Here is a 6,214-nt window from a genome sequence, read left to right on the forward strand (position 1 = left end):
GAACTGTGACAGAATAACACGACATATTTTTTTCTGAGTTGGTTTTGGGGTTTCTTTTCCCTTTAAAGTGCCAAATATATCACCATCTTCCACCCAAAAAGAAAAGCCCCACTAGCACACTGATTTCAGATTTTCTTGTCTGCACATTCAGAGAGGGGTTCAGCCTGCTGTCCTCTCTACATTTATGCAGGTGCTATTAGGCTGGTGACTCCCATCAGTTCCAAGTGAGTACAACAGATGTGCAACCAAGCAAAAAGCCACACCAATGAGTAAAGGAAAAATGAAGGGCATTTTTCTTTTATTTCACTAGTATCAAGCCATTGTGTGATAGGGGTGAGCACAAGGAAAAGCCTGCAGGGTCTAGAGAGAAGTGACATCCCAGCATAGAGATAATAGTGGTGGAGCCTCAGGGATTCCAAAATACATGGAGTTCTTAATTTAGATTATCACTGGAGTGCAGTGTGCAGGGACATCTATTCAGTAATAATACAAAGGGCAATATTGTTCCACTTGACTTGCATATGCTCTTCTTCTCCTGGAATGAAACCATGTCACTATTGATTCACCCACTTTTGTTTAGCTTAGAAAAGCTGAGAGGATTAGAGCATGAGATCATAGCTGCAGGTCATATTTAATTCACTTTACAATGATGATTATCTGCCTCAGAGTCAGAGTTAATTGCAAGAATAATTCACATTTCCTTTTTCAGTCTTAGTGACTATTGAAAAATCCACCAAAGCTAACCAAATCTGGTGCCTCAGAAATTTTAGAACTGTAGTACAGAAAATGAGGTAGCACAAACCCTAGCCCATTTGTACTCCATTTGATATGAACACTGAACAGTGTGCATTATAAAAAGGAAAAAGTCTACACTGAAGCCCGTATTTTGACATACTGTTACTGTGTTTGACATCCTACATTCCTACAATTTTCTATTGTGATGAGCTACATTTTGAGTAATCACCAAAAATTCCTATGGCCGTAACTCAATAAAGCATCTCACTCTATTCAGAGAATATAAAGGGAAAGTACTGTGACTTGTTCATGGCCTAAATCACTACAAAGGATGATTTCTGGGAATGACAAGCTCCTTAATTTTGCACATGAAAGCATATAAAAACAATATCAAGAGGCTGAAACTAGACAAATTCAAACTTCAAGCTGTGGATTTTCAAGACTGAGGATAATTATTTCAGGAACAAATTGTTGAGATGGTTCCTTCATCATTTCAGTTTAAAAAAACCCAAAAATTTTTCATTCTGAAAGATATGTATCAGCTAAAGCATTTTGTGTTTGATGCAGGAATTACTGGATGAAATTATAAGATATACAGGAGTAAATATTATGTGATCCTAATAGTCCCTTTGATCTTAAAATATATTAATCAATACACTTTTTGCTTCACCTCCTCTGTGACTTAGAGAGATGCTGACTGTCATGGGATCAATAACAGGACCATATGCCTAGCAACTGTGGCAAGATGAAATCTTAGACACATACCTAAGTTGTCTCTAGATAATCCATTTTGCTCTCACAATGTTGAGAAGGCATTTTAACTGGACTACTGCTTTAATGTCCTGCTTTTAATGTGAAGTCAATTGGTTCAAAACAGGCACCAGAGCTGCATAGTGCTGTACCTTGCCAAGGAACAAGGATCAGCAGAGTCATCTATGTTCTGGAGAACATAGCTAAGTGAGGAAGGAACATGGGACACAAATTTTTGCTATGGCAAATGGCTTGAATGCACAGATGGAGCATGACATTAACCTACAGTGCAGACCTGAAACTGTCTGCAATTTTATACAGATTGCACAGATATGTTCTTTTGTGGTATATAATGCACATTTGTGCATACATCCAGCATGTGCATATGGGCTCTCACAATCCCCTTGGAAAATTCATATCACAACCTCATGATCTACTTGCCTGGAATGTATTGCATAAGAGGCAGAAGAATTATTCCCCTTTCTGAAGACTCCAAGAACGGTTTCTGCAGGTGGTGCCTTGGCTACTGCACCAGATCCTACTCACTGGGACAAACTGATATAAAACTGACAAAATGTCTTTGAATCAAAATCAGTCTGTTCCTCAGGTGAACTGTAGTTCAGAAACCCATCTCCTGTTCCTCCTGACAAATCAGATTTTGGTAGTGACCTTAGGCTCTCCTCTGTGAGAGTTCTGCCCATATGCTCCACTTGGACAGCAAATTGTCACCATGTGGCAGCATGGTGCTATAAGGGTTTAGTAAACTGATGGTAATGCAAACCATACACAGCTATCAGTAGGTCAAACTTTGATTTGTCAGCATATCAGTGCTTATGCACAGTGTCTGGCATAAGGACACATTGCACATATTTGCTCACAGCAGTAAGTGCAGAGTGTCTGCAGACTGCTGCAGTAATAAGCTGCACTTCTACAGTGTTTTCCTTCAACAGCTCAGTGGTTTTGGAGCTCTTGGGCCACATATTGCCATTGGCACCTCTTTATAGAAGAGGGAATTGCATTGGCTAGGTTGGGACCTGAGCACTTCATCCAGAAAGTTTGTAGCAAAGCTGCAACAAACATTGAGTTAAGTCAATTCAAAGCCCAAGCTTTTGCTAGAATGCAATAAATAACTTTACTTTCGTGTAATAAAAATGAATAGTTTCAATGACTTCAATGATAAATGCAGAAAGGATGTGATTTAAGGAGTGACTAGAACTGTTGAAGGTTAAATAAGGACACACTGGCACAAGTTGGTGGATCAAAATACACTAGGGCAGATAAAAAGATGAAAAAATGACAAATAGACTTGATTATGGATCACCTGACACACTACTTGCATAGTTAAGTGAGTACAGGTAGCATCATACACATTGCCCTCAGCCCCCTCACTCTGATTAATTAACACATGGTTAATCTGAAGCCAAGAGCATCTGACCAAAATAACAGGTACATTGAGTGGTGTATAATTAAAAGCCAAGCAGGCCTCCACAGCTGAGGGAGGCAGATAAATGAGAGCTGATCAAAAGAATACTATTAATTTATAACACCAAATAGGAAACACCAGGTTTGTTTAGTACTAGCATTATTCTGGCTTAGCTGGAAAAACAAACTTGTAACAAGCTACAGTGGTTTTGTCTGAGTGAGTCTACAAAAAACCAGAGGTATGAGAAACTGGGTGAAACTTTTCACTCACCTGTTGCAGCTTGTCTGCGCACAGACTGCAAGACATCCCCAAGGAGAACATCCTGCTTTCCCATGTGTTCGTGCAGGGTGCTGCTCACCATAGCTCCCAGTCCTTGCAAGTGCCTCTCGGTGTTATTGCAATAGAAACAATAAAGGCTTGTTATAAATTATGGAGAATAAACAGCAATAGACACTTTAACTGATTTTGCTGCAAAACAGTCACGTACTGTGTTTCCATTGGTAGGCACAAGTAACTCTACAGACAGATTACCATCTAGAAATTGCAAGATCATTAATTACCACTAGGTGTTCAGTTTCTACTGGAAGTGGTAGCACAGGTTTCATTTCTGCAATGAATAAAGGAATGGATTCACAGTAAAGTCTACACGTCTGCAGGCAACAGTCCTGACTTTCTTTTAAAGAAACATAACACAACAAAGTTATTTCACATGAATTTTCCAATAGGCAACTTTATGCCATTCAGGGTATCCAGTGAGGGAAAGGTCTGCTTTGACCCTAATGGACAATCAAAGGACTTGTTCAATGAGCTAGTGGCAGGTTCTTCTTCCAGGTGAGAAAATTTTGTTTTGTATAAGCTGCTGAGAACCAGAATAAATACTTCCTATAAAACTTCAAAGTCTGTAACAGTTATGCATAATACTGGGTTTAAAAGGAAACCTTATAAAACATAACTTGATAAATGTCCTTCAGAAGGAGCAGGCAGGAGTGATTTTGTTCTCTTTTGGGCTGTGTGTATCACAGACAAGGCAATGAGCTGTGATCAGTATGTTGACCTGGGTTAACTATTCAGGGCTACTTCTTCCCTGCCCACAAAGAACGAGATAACCTTAAGGTGACACCGTCAATGGTGCCAGCTTTGTCATTGATAACACTCATGCAATTGTCCTTAAATGCCCATGAGCTGCTCGGTATAGCTCTGCATCCTCATGCCCCAAATTTGGCATAGAGCCATGACCAAGACCAATGGCTGCAGCAGGACTGAAGGCATACCCTGTTCACCTGGCTGCCAGGGTACAGAGACCACATAAAAACAGACACTTGTTTGAGTTTCAGCATCTGCCATTACGCAAGATTTCAGTGTTTGTTAATTGGTCTTCATACCTACACTGCTCCAGCTTGTGAGTGCAAAAAGGCAGCAGTCTGAGAGATTGCACTGGAGTAGCAATGTGAATTCAGTCAGCCATCTAGAGATACTTGTAAGAGAGATAAATATTAAAAGACTACCCTTCTCTCTCTTTGTGCTGAAGGTGGTAGACAAGTGTGATGCTGTGGACTTAACTGTTTTACGGTGAAAGCTGTCCTTGCAGTAGCTTCCCTCTTGCTTGTTCCACAACATTGTACATTAGTTCCCTGTCAGCTTTCTTTCTTAAATCACTTATTCACTATGTAATTAATACAGAAAGAATATACCACTTCCATTCAGTTAGTTTTGCTATCCTTCACTTTCTTCTGAAGCACTGAAGCAGGTTTTTACCTTGCAGCTATGCAAGCTATGCCCACTGAATTATCTGCTTAAGTGGAGTGCCTGGAAAACGTGGCAACTAGTTCTTCTTCTAAGATCACACTACATAGTCCTGAATAAATTCATTATTTGTGACATGAAAATTAAAATGCAATATAACTTTAACTACTCTAGCTTTGTTTGGCACTTTCCAAATGCCAAGTCCTGCATTTAGGGTGGAGCAATCCCTCAGAAAAATACAAGCTGGGCAGTGGCTAGATGGAAAACAGCTTGGATGAAAAGAACTGTGTGGTTGGGCAAAATGCTGAACATGAGTCAGCAAGCTGCATCATCAGCAAGAGAGTGGTCAGTAGGTCAAGGGTTAGGGTTCTTTGTCTGTTTGGGCCATGTCAGACCACAGCTGCAGTGCTGTGTCCAGATTTAGGCTCCCCAGAACGTACAAGGAGAAAAAAACCCAAAAACCAAATAAAACACAAACAAACAAACAAAAATTTTAAAAATTAAGAAAAAAGGAAACAAACAAACAAAAAAATATACTGACATACTATAAGAAAATCTATTTTACTGCCACCCAAATAGCTGGGGCTGCTGGAGCTGTGTTTGCTCAGCCCGAAGCAGAAAGCTGGCTCTGAGGGACATCTTGCTAATCACTGCAGCTACCAAACGGGAGGACCTGGAGAAGGAGGAGTTACAGTCCTCTCAGTCAGGCATAAGGGGCAACATGACAGCTTAAGAGGCAATAGCCTCCAGATGTAACATGGGAAAATCTCTTTAGATACAGGAAAAACATTTTACTCCAAGTGTGGTTGTTCAGTGGAAGACTTTGTCCAAAGAAGATGTGAAATCTCCATCTCTGAAGCTATTCATAGCCGGACAATTCCCTGAGCCACCTGCTCTAACCAGGCTCTTCTCTCATTAGAAAGTCGGATTACACGATCCTCAGAAGGTTGCTGGCTTATACACCAGCCCGTGAGGCTCTGAACCCAGACTAGTCTGGGTTTCCGTCAGCAGATGGCAATACCAGCTAAATTACATGTTTCGTTCCAGCAGAGCAATGCGCATTGCCTGTCTGGGAAAGCAATAGTCGGGGAAGGCAATAAAGAGGTGGGGTAATCAGAGACTGCATGCACGGGAATGCCTCGCCCTGCTTTTACTGTGCCTCCTCCCAGCCAGATCCCGAACTGATCCCAAACATTCCAAACAAGCAGAGCCCAAGGTGACAGAGCCTAAACACGCAGATAGCTTTGGCAGAGCGCGGCCAGCACTCCCAGAACTGCTGATTGCGACAGCGGTCAGGCCACCCGCTGTCTGTCAGCGCGCCGGGAGCGGGCACAGCCCCGGGACGGAGGGCACAGCCCCGGGACGGCGGGCACAGCCCCGGGACGGCGGGCATAGCCCCGGGACGGAGGGCACAGCCCCGGGACGGCGGGCACAGCCCCGGGACGGCGGGCACAGCCCCGGGACAGCGCCCTTGGCCGGGCACTTGGCTGCGAGACCACTCCTCAGAAACCACGCATCAGAGACTTTGAAGCTAAATTAAGCCAAATCAAAAGGTTTTAAAGC

Source organism: Oenanthe melanoleuca, chromosome 2 (assembly GCF_029582105.1).
Source record: "Oenanthe melanoleuca isolate GR-GAL-2019-014 chromosome 2, OMel1.0, whole genome shotgun sequence".
NCBI classification, from domain to species: Eukaryota; Metazoa; Chordata; class Aves; order Passeriformes; family Muscicapidae; genus Oenanthe; species Oenanthe melanoleuca.